Here is a 14,898-nt window from a genome sequence, read left to right on the forward strand (position 1 = left end):
TATTTAATGATAGAAGATTCAATAATATTTCTTTTGGTAATAGAGTTAGAGTTAATAACTAAGATGAGTTTATATATATATATATATATATATATATATATATATATATATATATATATATATATATATATATATATATATATATATGTAAATAATTCATACTGTCTGCCTTTATTCATTTCCATCGCCACCCCGCCACACATGAAATAACAACCCCCTCCCCCCTCATGTGCGAGAGGTAGCGCTAGGAAGACAACAAAGGTTACATTCGTTCACATTCAGTCTCTAGCTGTCATGTAATAATGCGCCGAAACCACAGTTCCCTTTCCACATCCAGGCCCCATATATATATATATATATATATATATATATATATATATATATATATATATATATATATATATATATATATATATATATTTTTTTTTTTTTTTTTTTTTTTTTCTTTGTCGCTGTCTCCCGCGTTGCGAGGTAGCGCAAGGAAACAGACGAAAGAAATGGCCCAACCCATCCCCATACACATGCCTTGATTCAATCCACTGACAGCACGTCAACCCCGGTATACCACATCGCTCCAATTCACTCTATTCTTTGCCCTCCTTTCACCCTCCTGCAGGTTCAGGCCCCGATCACACAAAATCTTTTTCACTCCATCTTTTCACCTCCAATTTGGTCTCCCTCTTCTCCTCGTTCCCTCCACCTCCGACACATATATCCTCTTGGTCAATCTTTCCTCACTCATTCTCTCCATGTGACCAAACCATTTCAAAACACCCTCTTCTGCTCTCTCAACCACGCTCTTTTTATTTCCACACATCTCTCTTACACTTACGTTACTTACTCGATCAAACCACCTCACACCACACATTGTCCTCAAACATCTCATTTCCAGCACATCCATCCTCCTGCGCACAACTCTATCCATAGTCCACGCCTCGCAACCATACAACATTGTTGGAACCACTATTCCTTCAAACATACCCATTTTTGCTTTCCGAGATAATGTTCTCGACTTCCACACATTCTTCAAGGCTCCCAGAATTTTATATACTTGTTAGCACAATATCGCCAACCCTCGCGTCAACGAGGCAGCACCAGGAAATAAGAAGAAAGGCCACATCCAGGCCTCACAGACCTTTCCATGATTTACCCTGGACATTTGGCATACCCTGCTCAGTCCATTGACAGCACGATGACCATAGTATACTACATCGTTCCAATACACAGTATTCCGTGCACGCTTTTCACCCTCCTGCATGTTCAGGCCCCGATCGTTCAAAATCTTGTTCACCACACCCTTTTCAGTTCTCTCAGTCTCACTCTTTTTATCACAACACATCTTTCTTACCCTTTCTTCACTTACTCAAATATACCACCTCAGACCACATATTGTCCTCAACATTTCATTTCCAACGCATCCACTCTCCTCCACACAACCCTATCTATAACCCATGCCTCGCAACCATATGATATTGTTCGAACTGCTAATCATTCAAACATACCCATTTCTGCTCACCGAGATAACGTTCTTACTTTCCACGCATTTTTCATCTCTCCCAGCACCTTCGCCCTCCCCCCCCCCCCCCCCCCCCCACACACACACACACACACACACACACCATGACTCACATCCGCTTCCATGGTTCCATTCGCTGCCAAGTCCACTCCCAGATATCGAAAACACTTCACTTCCTCCACTTTTTCTCCATGCAAACTTACATCCCAACTAACTTGTCCCTCAACTCTTGCTCTTTTTCACATGTATTCTTAACTCTCTCAGTACTCACACTTCTAAACTCAGTCACTCATTTCTCTAGTTTCTCACTCGAACCAACCATGAGTGCTGTATCATAAACGAACAACATATGAATCACTTCCCAAGCCCTCTCATCCCCAATAGACTGCATATTCGCCACTCTCTGAAACTCTTACATTTACCTCCTTAACCACCCCACCATAAACAAATTAAACAACCATGGAGACCTCACACACCCCTGCCGCAGACCGACCTTCACTGGGAACCAATCACTCTCCTTTCTTCGTACTCGTACCCATGCCTTGCACCCTTGATAAGAACTTCTCACTGTTTCTAGCAGCTTACCTCCCACACCATATATTCTTACGACCTTCCGCAAAGCATCTCTGTCAACCCTAATATACGCTTTTGCAGATCCATAAATGCCACTTGCAAATCCATCTGTTTTCCTGAGTATTTATCACATACATTCTTCAAAGTAAACACCTGATCCACTTATCCTCTACCACTTCAGAAACAACACAGCTCCTCCCCAATTTGATGCTCTGTAAATGCCTTCACCCTCTCGCTGAATACTCCCGTGCAATTTTCCAGGTATACTCAACAAACTTATGCCTCTGCAGTTTGAACTCTCACCTTCATCCCTTTGCCTTTATACAATGGCACTATACGTGCACTCCGCTAATCCTCAGGCACTTCACCATTATCCATACATACACTGAATATCAACAACACAATCACCCCCTTTCTTAATAGATTTAACTCCAATATCATCCACTCGCGCCGCCTTACCCGATTTCATCTTCCGCAATGCTTTCACCACCTCTTCTCTTTTCACCAAACCATTCTTCCTGACTCTTACTTCGCACACCAACCTGACCAAAACGCCCTACATCTACCACTCTATAATCAAACACATTCAACAATCCTTCAAAGTACTCCATCTCCTCCTCACTCCATCATTACCTGTTATCACTTGCGCACTTGCCCCCTCCACCGATGTTCTCATTTGTACTCCTGTCTTTAGCAGATTATTTACCTCCCCCAAAACAGTTTTTTTTTTTCTATCCTCCCAATAGTTCACTGATACTCTCCCATCCCAACCCTCATTTCCCCTCTTTTTCAACCCTTCCACCTTCTTCTTGACCTCCTGCCGCTTTCTCATATACATCACCCATTCATTTGCACTCCTTCCTTGTAAGTACCGTCCAAACGTCTCTCTTTTCTCTTTTACTAGCAACTTTACTTCTTCATCCCACCAGTTACTACCCTTTCTAATCTGCCAACCTCCCACCTTTAGCATGCATCTCTTGCACATACCACCACTGCCTCCCTAAATACATCAAATTCCTAACCCACTCCCCTCACTTCACTTACTCTCACCTTTTGCCTTCCTACACTCAATCTTTCGTGGTACTTCTTCACGCTAGTCTGCTTTCCAAGCTCACTTACTTTCACCACTCTTTTCTCCCCTAAACCCTCTTCTCTTTTTGAAAACCTGTACAAATCTTCACCTTCGTTTCCATAAGATAGTGATCAGACATCCCGCCAGTTGTCCCTTTCAGTACGTTTACATCCAAAAATCTTCTTTTTACACGCCTGTCAGTTAATACGTATATCAAATAATGCCCTTTAACCATTTCTCCTACTTACATACATATACTTATGTATATCTCTCTTCTTTAACCAGGTAATCCCAATCATCAATCTTTTTCAGCTCACAAATCCACAAGCACTTCACCATTTCCATTCACAACGCATCAGTTATACCCTTAACTGCCTCATTACTCACCTTTGTATTTAAAATTGCCCATCACTAATACCCGGTCTCGTGCACCAAAACTGGCAACATACCCACACAACTGCTCCCAAAACACTTACTTCTCATGATCTTTCTTCTCATGACCAGGTGCATAAGCACCAATAATGACCCATCTCTCGCTATCCACTTTCAGTTTTACCCACATCAATCCAGAATTTATTTACTTGCACTCTATCACACACTCCCATAACTCCTGCTTCAGGAATAGTGCTACTCCTTCCTTAGCTCTTACCCTATCACCAACCCAACCCCTAACTTTAGTCATGAGACGTTTCCAAACCATTCTTCCCCTCTACCTTTGAGCTTTTCGCTCAGAACACCCAGGTTTCTTTCCTCAAACATACTACCTATCTCTCCTTTCTTCTCATCTTGGTTACATCCACACACATTCAGACAACCCAATCTGAGCCTTCGGGGAGAATGAGCACTCCCCACTTGACTCCTGTTTCCTCTTGGAGATATCAAAATACGAGAAGGGGAGGGTAAGCGAATCGGTTCTTTTTTTTTTTTTCAGTGCACGTAGTAATTAATACGACAGTATAATCACATGTTTTTTTCCCCCCTTTTTTTGTTAGCTACGATGGCAAGAACAGCTGGGGCCTTAATCAAGGCCTGCCGCAACCAGGATTCGAACCTATGCTGTTGACCCTGGGCGGCCCGTGAATGCGTCACGCTGAAGAACGCTCACCGCTGGAATCCATTTACAGTTATCAATCTTCGTTTTTATGATCTATAATTTTCTTGATTTTGTTCTACTATTAGGTTTGTGCTCAAACCCCTGTTGTCCAAAATTATCAATTTCATTTCAATCATGCTTTCTCTTACAAAAGGAGAGAAAAAAAGAAGCGTCACAAAACTTGGATATAAAATGTAAAACGCAAAAAACATGTATATAAGAAACAAACCACATTACATAGAACGTAAAAAAATGAGGAAAAGCACTAAGCAGCACAATCTAATATCATGACGGGTAGTATAAGCTACAACCTGAATACAAAATATGGATACAGGAATATAAAGAAAAAATTACAGAAGAGGAAAACAGAATAATCTTACACGAAGTAAGAATATAGACAGTCCATCACTAAATACACTAAGTTAGGCCAAGAGAAACCGTTATTGTCCGTGTGTGTGTGTGGTACCTGATGCATGTAGATATTTAGCACTTCAGTAACCGCACACCATACATTTTACTCTATACAGCTTAACATCTCTACGTATTTTACAGTTTGCTTCTTTCCCCCTCCTCCCTTAATAATAGAAGACAAGTGTGTCTACAAACATTTGTAGATTCTCCTAGCGATCATTTCCCAAGGTAACAACGGCCACATCTGTTATTCGCATCTATTTTAAGGATGACCTTAAGATTCCATTACGACAACATTGCAACACAAACGTCATGACCAGCATAAGTAATTGGGTCTATTTGCGTACTTTTTTCTACGTCACCAAGGGTGTTTTTAAGTCTCTAGAATTGGTTCTAACTTTGCGAAGGACTTGGCATGCCTCCCTAAATCCGGTTCTCTTGTTAGGATCATTCTCCTCTCAGAGGCCTAGTCTGAAGAATGTGGGGCTGACAGCTTCCTCTCACAGTGACTACTTATTTTTTGCCAGGGTTACGATAATCATCCCGTCCCGAAGTATGTTCTTTCGTATATCTGTTGCCTGGGCATACATACATCTCTCAAGAAACATATACACGTACTGTGAACGTACGGAAACGTACTCGTCTACATTCATACGCACGTAATTACAAAAATTCATACACATACTCAATGGTGTGTAGGGAGATGCATACAATCAGACATATCTAATAAACACAGAGTCTTACAAGAAAAATAACACCACACACAAAGACAAATTACATCATGAATAAAGAAAGGAATGAAAGTATACGTGTTGGTGGTACTTATCATTTGTAAAACGATTGTAGCTCGGGTCATTTTGGTACTTGTGAGAGGCAGGAGACGCGTTTGATGCAACACTTGCAACTTGGGGAAGAGGTATGAGGTGATGAAAACCTTACTTAAGGTGAAATTTGCCATGGCTGGAGTGGATTGTACTGCAGTTGAATTTCTTAAGAAAATAGGTGACTGTGTTGTTGATTGGTCAATTAGGATTTCCCGTGTATGCATTTATTGTGGTGAGGTACCTAAGGATTAGCGCAATCCCTGTAGAGAAAGAAGGGGGATAAAGGAGAATGTTCGAATTACAGGGGTATAGGTACGTTTGTTAAGAGCACCTGGTAAGTTGTATGCCAGAGTAGTATGGAGAGGGTGGCAGTATGCACAGAGCTTCAGACTGGGGAGAAATATTGTGGTTTCTGGAGGGCTAGAGGATGTGCGGATCAGGGGATTATTTTGAAGAATGTGCGTGATAGATATTAAGAGAAACAGAAGGATTTGTATGTGCATTTATCGATGTAGAGAAAGTATATGATCGGGTTGGTAGATAAGGTTTGTGGAAGATGTTACGAATATCTGGTGTAGGAGGAAATTTATTACAAGCATTGACGAGTTCTATCAAGAAAGTAAGGCGTCTGTGCCCATAGGTAAACAGGTGGGTGAGTGGTTGTAGGTGAAGATTTGTCTGCAGCAAAGGTGTGTGATATCACCATGGTTGTTTGATTTATTTATGGATGAAGTGGCGAGGAAGGTGAATGTGAGGGTTTTGGCGAGAGGGTTGGGTCTGCACTCTGTCAGGGATAGGGGTGTTTGGGAGGTGAATCATTTATAGTTTTCTGATGACAAGGCGCTGGTGACAGATTCGAGTCAGAAATAGCAGAAGTTGGTTTCTGAGTCTGAGTGTTTAAATGGAAAAAGTTGAGTGGGGGGGGGGGGGCGAATTAAATGAAAAAAGAAAAAAATGGGTGGAGGAGGTCGAACTAAATGAAAAAAGAAAAAAATGGAGGGAGTAAATTGTCTTAGATATCTGAAAGCTGATGTAAGGCGGCGAAAGTCCAGGAAGCATTGAAGAATGTGTGGGAAGAGAGGTCAGTATTTGTGAGGGCGAAGATGAATGTGATTCAAAGTATAGCAGCCCAACGGTAATGAATAGATGATAGGCATGGGCTATAGATGCGAATGTATGGAAAAGGGTAAATGTAATACAAATAAGATGTTTTGGGACCATATATATATATATATATATATATATATATATATATATATATATATATATATATATATATATATATATATATTCTTTTTCATACTATTCCCTATTTCCCGCGTCAGCGAGGTAACGTTAAGAACAGAAGACTGAACCTTTGAGGGAATATCCTCACTTGGCCCCCTTTTCTGTTTCTTTCTGTTCCTCTTTTTGAAAATCAAAAATGAGAGGAAAGGATCTTCAGCTCCCCGCTCCCTCCCCTTTTAGTCGCCTTCTATGACACGCAGGGAATACGTGGGAAGTATTCTTTCTCCCCTATCCAAACGGATGAAATATATATATATATATATATATATATATATATATATATATATATATATATATATATATATATATGAAATACTGTCTTAAACCAGGTCTGCCAATATCGCTTCTAATTGCCCCGCCCCTCAGCCCCGACAACTGGCATCCAGACTCCGCCCACTCGTGACGTCACCTTGGGTAACCAGGCCAGCACAGCAATCGTGTCATGAATTATTGTTTGAAACCAGATTTGCGAAAAATGCTCCCCACAGCCCACCCAGCCCGCTCAGCCAAATTTGCTCCCCACGGCCCGCGTAACATGGGAAGGCCAACTCAGAAACCCTCTTATGAATTACTGTCTTAATAAAGTCTGCCAAACTTGCTGAAAAACATACGTTACATGGTTATGTTAGGTTAGGTTTTAGGTTAGCTTAGGTTAGGTTAGGTTGTGAACTTTGTCCACAATTTCCTTTACCCTCATCCTCCCTGGTAATTCACCAAGAGATATTTCACTTTCCACGGAGCAATTTTGACATTATTAATGTCATTCACGCCCATATATTATGATAACCACAGCCTCAAAACAGACGACCAATCAGAGTTATCTTTCTCCTTGCAGTAGGGTATACCAATCACACCCGGCTGGGTATGGCTGGTTCCTGAGGTGTCGCTCTTGCGAGACCAAATAGTTAAATTCCCAGCACAAAAGATGTTCAGTGGTACTTACCTTATCCTTAAATCCTTATACACAAGTAGGTAAGCCTCTCAGACTTCCAACGGGCCTGAAAACAGAATTTGGAAGCTGACACAAGAGTGTTTATCAAGCCGCTCGGTCCATCGCACTCACTCACTGTTTATAAATGAGATTAAGGCTGAGAAAAAAGGGTAACTCATCAAACTCTTGGCGTGAGGACAATGGCGACATATAGTAGCAATAGGAAAATAGTCATTGGAATCCTTTAGTTGAGTAGTATATTCATAGATGGCAGGACTAGCAAAGGTATTGCTTTAGGCGTCGTCTACGCCTTTCAACAAAATGAGCTATATGTTTATGTCCTATTCTCAGTAAGATATATGTAGAGAAATGTGCAGTGTACATGGATCTTGCCAAAATAAGCTTAAACTCACATATATACAAAATACAACAAAGATCGACTGTGGACGTTTGCCTTGAAATGATAAACATAGAAAATGGTAGAAATCAGTCATTGTAGAAAATGGTAAACTTTTTAGGGGTAACAAACACATGATATGTATTCTATAGGGTTTAAGAATTGGGATACGTTACTCTATATATGTCGACTTGTAAATTTACTTACGTTTTATTCATATGCCATCGACATATAAATTAGGTTAGGTTAGGTTTGGTTAGGTTAGGTTAGGTTAGGCATGAAAACCATAAGTCTTGTCATACTTGTGCGAATGTCTGTGGAGTTCCTTGGTCGTAGGCGCCTTGGTTCTCCTTTATGTTGTTGGTTTGTTAGACGACGGTACGGGGAGACTTAAGTTTCTACCTCGGCACCTCGGCAAGTACATGCATCATGTCGCTTGGCCGTGCGCGTGCGAATCGTAGTATTAGTGCTCGGACCCAATGCCGCTGCCGCAGCAACAACACCAGCAGCAGCAGCAGCCTCAATAGTATCCTTCTTCAATGCCATTAGACCCAGTCTAATGATATGCTTGGTCTGTCTTTTCGAAGACATTCTTCTCCATATGGAACCGTCATGGCACCCGCTGCGGCACGGGGGAGACGACGCCTCACCGTTTATGGCTTTTTCCTATTGTGAGTGCCGCCTGCCTTCCCCCGACGCTTCAATGCAGCTCATTTCCGGAGAATTCCACAAGATGGGATGGATTTTCTCCTTGTTTTAAAAAGGGGCGGGATGTTGTGGTGGCATCCGCCCCAGCCAATTGTTCTGATGATGATGATGAGACGGTAAGGGTAAGGTAAGCTGGGTCGACCGCGCATCATCGAAAGCGAGAGTGAGGAGGTGGCAGCCTGGCTGGCTGGCTGTGTGTGTGTGTGTGGTATGGAATGCGAGAGCGCTCGTAAAGGGGTGGGGGAGGCCGGACTCCTCCTCCGCCGCCACTAGCCCGCTCCCTCGTTCGCGTACGACAACGTCATTAAAGCAACCGCCAATCTAGTGAGTGATGTCAAACACTACGGATGCAATGTGGGACGATCGATAATGGTTCACTGATGTTCACCACCACCACCGTGTGTGAGGAAGGGAGGGAGGTGGGTCGACCGCGCGTCATCGAAAGCGAGAGTGAGGAGGTGGCAGACTGGCAGGCTGGCTCGGTGTGTGTGTGTGGTATGGAATGCGAGAGCGCGCGTAAGGGGGGGGGGGGGGAGGCCGGCCTCCTCCTCCTCCTCGTCGCCACTGGCCCGCTCCCTCGTTCGCGTGCGACAACGTTAGGTTAGGTTAAGTTGGGTTAGGTTAGATTTGGTTAAGTTGGGTTAGGTTAGATTTGGTTAAGTTGGGTTAGGTTAGGCTAGGTTCAGTTAAGTTGGGTTAGGTTAGGTTAGGTGTGTGTATAAACGAATTAGTTGAAGTAGATTGTCGAGAAATGAACCAACGACGCCAAACTAAAGCGTCCCTTTGGGACATTTGATCCAGCTAATGCCAGACGATTATTTTCAACTTACTTGGTTTATGGGTTTTGAAAGTAAAGATTTACATTCAGACTTATATTTAGGCTAACGCGAGACGGTTTTATATAGATTTTGTGGGGCACAGGTCATCAGAGTAGAGTTTACCTTGAGAATTTTCTTCTGGCCTAACACTTATGCGGGCTTCATGGGTCATCAAAATAAAGCTGCACATTGGTAACTTTACTCTGGCTTAGCCAGACGATTTTATTTAGCTGTTAAGGGCACCACAGGTGATCACAGCAAAGCTTTACTCTTGAGTTCATGCTGACCAGTGCCAAACGATATTTTGCAGCTCTATCAGCTCCAAGGGTCATAAAATAGGCTTCACTTACGGAATTATATATTTTTGGTCGATGACTGGCGATTATATTTAGCTTTTAGAGTGATATGAGCTTTAGGTATTAGGCAGAAGGTTGTTTGTTAGGGAGCGAGTTGCCGGAGTCTCCCAGGGAGACAGCCACTGCAGGGAGTAAAGCACCGACGCGTGGCGGTGGCTGACACCCTACTGTCAGAGAGTGAATTGCCTGCATGTGTTGGGCGTAGTCGTCAGTCTTGGAGTGTGCTGACGTCCTGTATCAGGAGGAAATGGGCCAATACGCTCCAGGATATGAGGTGCTGACGTATGTCATCTGGTGAAACGTCATTGGAAAAAACGGCTTTGATGCTTCAGGGAGTGAGCCGTTCTTGTTTAGCAGGGAGCGAATACCTTATGTGTATCAGAGAACAGGCCATCGTAGTGCACTATCGTACATTTGGACGTATATGTATATACTCGTTAATAAGATGTTTTGATTAGGGCATTCAGATGACCTTTCTGCCTCGGATACTCCACAATAAAATAAATCAGGACAGTTGGCATACATGGCTTGGAAATTTCCGTCGGCAAATGTTGTTTCAGGAAATGCCACATTAAAAGCAGGACGAGTATATTGCTCATGTTTTAGTGTGGTATGTTTACACTCTTCTGTTGATTCTGTGTCCACCTCTCATTGCACGTTAGGGAAGTACTCTAAGAACATATGTGGTTCTATGATGAGTGTGGAAAATGGTGAAATAGGTTGTTAGTCCTGGCTACGGCCGTCCTGGCAGATGTTCTATCTATAATCGTGATAAAAATGTCGTTGAATTTCCATCATCGAGGACAAAATGTGTTCTTAAGATTATATTTTTTTTTTCCAGTCGTGGATGACCATAAAAAGACAAACAAGTAAAACATTTAGAAATTGACTGATGTCAGAAGAGTCGGAATACATTATAAACGTGGACGATGTCTGAATCCGAATTGTTACATTGGCACTGACATGGACGGACTCACGTTTACAATATATGTATATATATATATATATATATATATATATATATATATATATATATATATATATATATATATATATATATATTCTTTATTATGCAACAAAAATAATTTTCCTGCATAGATTTTTCAGTAACGTGCATGTAGCACGAATACATGGAATATTAGTAAGTGTATAATCAAAAGCGAACGTTACAAAATGATAAAAGGCCATGCAAGTCATTTCACTGGATTAAGACAACGCTTTGCGATACAATGAAGCCTCGCTTCTGCTTCGAGATGGTGCACGAGCGCATTTATTGCGGAATCAAAGATTATTATATTTCTGGGGTTGTTGTGGTGAGTAACAGTATCGCGTTAAGGGTTCCGGCAAGTGTAGTGGTGGAGGAGGTTTCAGGGTACTAGAGAAGAAGTAAGAATCTGGTCACTGAGACGCTCTGGGTAAAACTCAATTTGCTGACACAAGTCTTGTGGTGGTGGAAAGGTGAGGATATGTGACCACAGGTGACTGGTCGCCAGCTCGGTAGCTGCCAGCTGGCTTCGTGCTCCCGGCTCGGAGTTGATTGATGTTGGCATAAACAAAGGTCATAATTCTAGTCAGGTATGAGTAACATTTGGAGATTAATGGTTGTAACCAATGTAGAGTGAGTGGTAAACTGTAGTTAGGTGTACTAAATATAATTACCACAGCTAGAAAATGTAGAAAACCGAAGAACTCTGTAGACTGACACTTCGAAGTATATTACTATTCACTTAGATGACAGCTTATGATTATTCATCCTGGAATGTGTAACCCGCCATTCACGTTATTACAGTTAATATGGTTTTGGTAAATTGGTGGTTCAGCTCATTTGAAATTTTTTTTTCTTTTTTTTCTTTTAGATTTCCAACATACAAACAGTAACAGACCACCGGGTCCTTTTGAAGCTTCATGTTTCCAGTGAAAGAAATTAGAAATTGCTGTAAGAGTTCGCCCCACTGCCAAATATCCCTTATACGTGGCCACTTCATGCGTTCTCACACCAGCAGACCACAAAAATAATGGCACATTTCCATTATAATCATATGCTTCTGGGGATGTTAGGTAAGATTTTCATAGGTGGGGAGCTACTTCACCGGGTCACGGTGAGGTAGACTAGAATAAGTGGGTGGTCAGTGGTGTCTTCTGTACTGGATCGCGTTAACGTAGGCTAGGGTCGGCTGGCCAGGGAGTGGCAGCTTGTCTACTGGATCACGGTGAGGTAAGCTAGGGTCGGCTGGCCAGGGAGTGGCAGCTTGTCTACTGGATCACGGTGAGGTAAGCTAGGGTCGGCTGGCCAGGGAGTGGCAGCTTGTCTACTGGATCACGGTGAGGTAAGCTAGGGTCGGCTGGCCAGGGAGTGGTAGCTTGTCTACTGGATCACGGTGAGGTAGGCTAGGGTCGGCTGGCCAGGGAGTGGCAGCTTGTCTACTGGATCACGGTGAGGTAAGCTAGGATCTGCTGGCCAGGGAGTGGCAGCTTGTCTACTGGATCACGGTGAGGTAAGCTAGGGTCGGCTGGCCAGGGAGTGGCAGCTTGTCTACTGGTTCACGGTGAGGTAAGGTAGGGTCGGCTGGCCAGGGAGTGGCAGCTTGTCTACTGGTTCACGGTGAGGTAAGGTAGGGTCGGCTGGCCAGGGAGTGGTAGCTTGTCTACTGGATCACGGTGAGGTAAGCTAGGGTCGGCTGGCCAGGGAGTGGTAGCTTGTCTACTGGATCACGGTGAGGTAGGCTAGGGTCGGCTGGCCAGGGAGTGGCAGCTTGTCTACTGGATCACGGTGAGGTAGGCTAGGGTCGGCTGGCCAGGGAGTGGTAGCTTGTCTACTGGATCACGGTGAGGTAGGCTAGGGTCGGCTGGCCAGGAAGTGGTAGCTTGTCTACTGGATCACGGTGAGGTAGTGTCTACTGGATCGCGGTGAGGTAGTGTCTACTGGATCACGGTGAGGTGGGCTAGGGTGAATCGGAGAGACGCGAGGTTGGTGCTCAGAGGTCGCATGATGACTTCTTGATAATGTGTTCTCCATACTGGGTATCGCACATGAAGTTGTCCTGTCCTCCAACACTATGAAGTGGAATAGAAGATGGTGAAGAGCGGTAACCTTAACGACTTTTAGTAAGTTATAAGTATGTGTGAAAAGGAGTAGGACATGGTAGAAATGATGGAGGATGCATAGAGAATGAGATGTCTGCGTCAGAGTTTATTAGCAGCCAAATCCAACGTCTCTATTCGCGGGTATGGCTAAGTTTTGATAACAATGAAGTAGGCAATATATTTGGAAATATAATAATCATTATTATAACCACATTTTCATATTAAAGATATGTACATTATGTAAAAGCTATGAAAATAGGCTTATAACTATCTAAATTTGATAATTGAAATTGAAATTTTCAATGTAGGCAATCGAGAGTGTCGTCCATTCCTAGTGAACATGGTTAGGTTTCATTGTTGGCAGAGAGAACAGGAGCGACAGAGGCAAACCCCCTCCAGTGAACGTGATGGCCATAACACGACGTCTCCCCGTGTAGCGGCAGGCGAATGTTGCACGGCAAAGCAACACACCAACCTCATCCTCGCCTGGGCCGCCCAGCGTCGCCGTGTTCCTGCTGGAACTGCCCACACACCGCTGCTCTCGCCGCTAAGAGCCAGGCACTGCTGGAGCTGCTCACACACCGCTGCTCTCACCGCTAAGAGCCAGGCACTGCTGGAACTGCTCAGGCACCGCTGCTCTCGCCGCTAAGAGCCAGGCACTGCTGGAACTGCCCACACACCGCTGCTCTCACCGCTAAGAGCCAGGCACTGCTGGAACTGCTCAGGCACCGCTGCTCTCACCGCTAAGAGCCAGGCACTGCTGGAGCTGCTCAGACACCGCTGCTCTCACCGCTAAGAGCCAGGCACTGCTGGAGCTGCTCAGACACCGCTGCTCTCACCGCTAAGAGCCAGGCACTGCTGGAGCTGCTCAGGCACCGCTGCTTTCGCCGCTAAGAGCCAGGCACTGCTGGAGCTGCTCAGGCACCGCTGCTCTCACCGCTAAGAGCCAGGCACTGCTGGAGCTGCTCAGGCACCGCTGCTCTCACCGCTAAGAGCCAGGCACTGCTGGAGCTGCTCAGGCACCGCTGCTCTCACCGCTAAGAGCCAGGCACTGCTGGAGCTGCTCAGGCACCGCTGCTCTCACCGCTAAGAGCCAGGCACTGCTGGAGCTGCTCAGGCACCGCTGCTCTCACCGCTAAGAGCCAGGCACTGCTGGAACTGCCCACACACCGCTGCTCTCACCGCTAAGAGCCAGGCACTGCTGGAGCTGCTCAGGCACCGCTGCTCTCACCGCTAGGAGTCAGGCACTGCTGGAGCTGCTCAGGCACCGCTGCTCTCACCGCTAAGAGCCAGGCACTGCTGGAGCTGCTCAGGCACCGCTGCTCTCATCGCTAAGAGCCAGGAACTGCTGGAGCTGCTCAAGCACCGTTGCTCTCGCCGCTAAGAGCCAGGCACTGCTGGAGCTGCTCAGGCACCGCTGCTCTCGCCGCTAAGAGCCAGGCACTGCTGGAGCTGCTCAGGCACCGCTGCTCTCACCGCTGAGAGCCAGGCACTGCTGGAGCTGCTCAGGCACCGCTGCTCTCGCCGCTAAGAGCCAGGCACTGCTGGAGCTGCTCAGGCACCGCTGCTCTCACCGCTAAGAGCCAGGCACTGCTGGAGCTGCTCTGGCACCGCTGCTCTCGCCGCTAAGAGCCAGGCACTGCTGGAACTGCCCAGACACCGCTGCTCTCGCCGCTAAGAGCCAGGCACTGCTGGAACTGCCCAGACACCGCTGCTCTCGCCGCTAAGAGCCAGGCACTGCTGGAGCTGCTACGGCATAGTTGTGTTGAAGCTAAGAGCCAGACACTGGTAGTGTTGCTCAGTCAGGCATCACTGTTCTTACCGTAAG

At 44.9% G+C, this 14,898-nt stretch overlaps 1 protein-coding gene across 2 annotated transcripts in view; it reads right to left on the bottom strand.

Moving 5' to 3' along the window:
* Positions 1-7,862, bottom strand: part of LOC139761994 (uncharacterized) — a 90,047-nt gene extending 82,185 nt beyond the window's left edge. The window contains exon 1 of one of the 2 annotated variants that reach the window (XM_071686774.1): positions 7,720-7,862. The gene's annotated coding sequence lies outside the window, so the exon portion shown is untranslated. The remainder of the gene's footprint in view (positions 1-7,719) is intronic. The other variant, XM_071686773.1, reaches the window with a different exon arrangement.
* Positions 7,863-14,898: the final 7,036 nt, after the last annotated feature.

This window comes from Panulirus ornatus, chromosome 42 (genome assembly GCF_036320965.1).
Source record: "Panulirus ornatus isolate Po-2019 chromosome 42, ASM3632096v1, whole genome shotgun sequence".
NCBI lineage: Eukaryota > Metazoa > Arthropoda > Malacostraca > Decapoda > Palinuridae > Panulirus > Panulirus ornatus.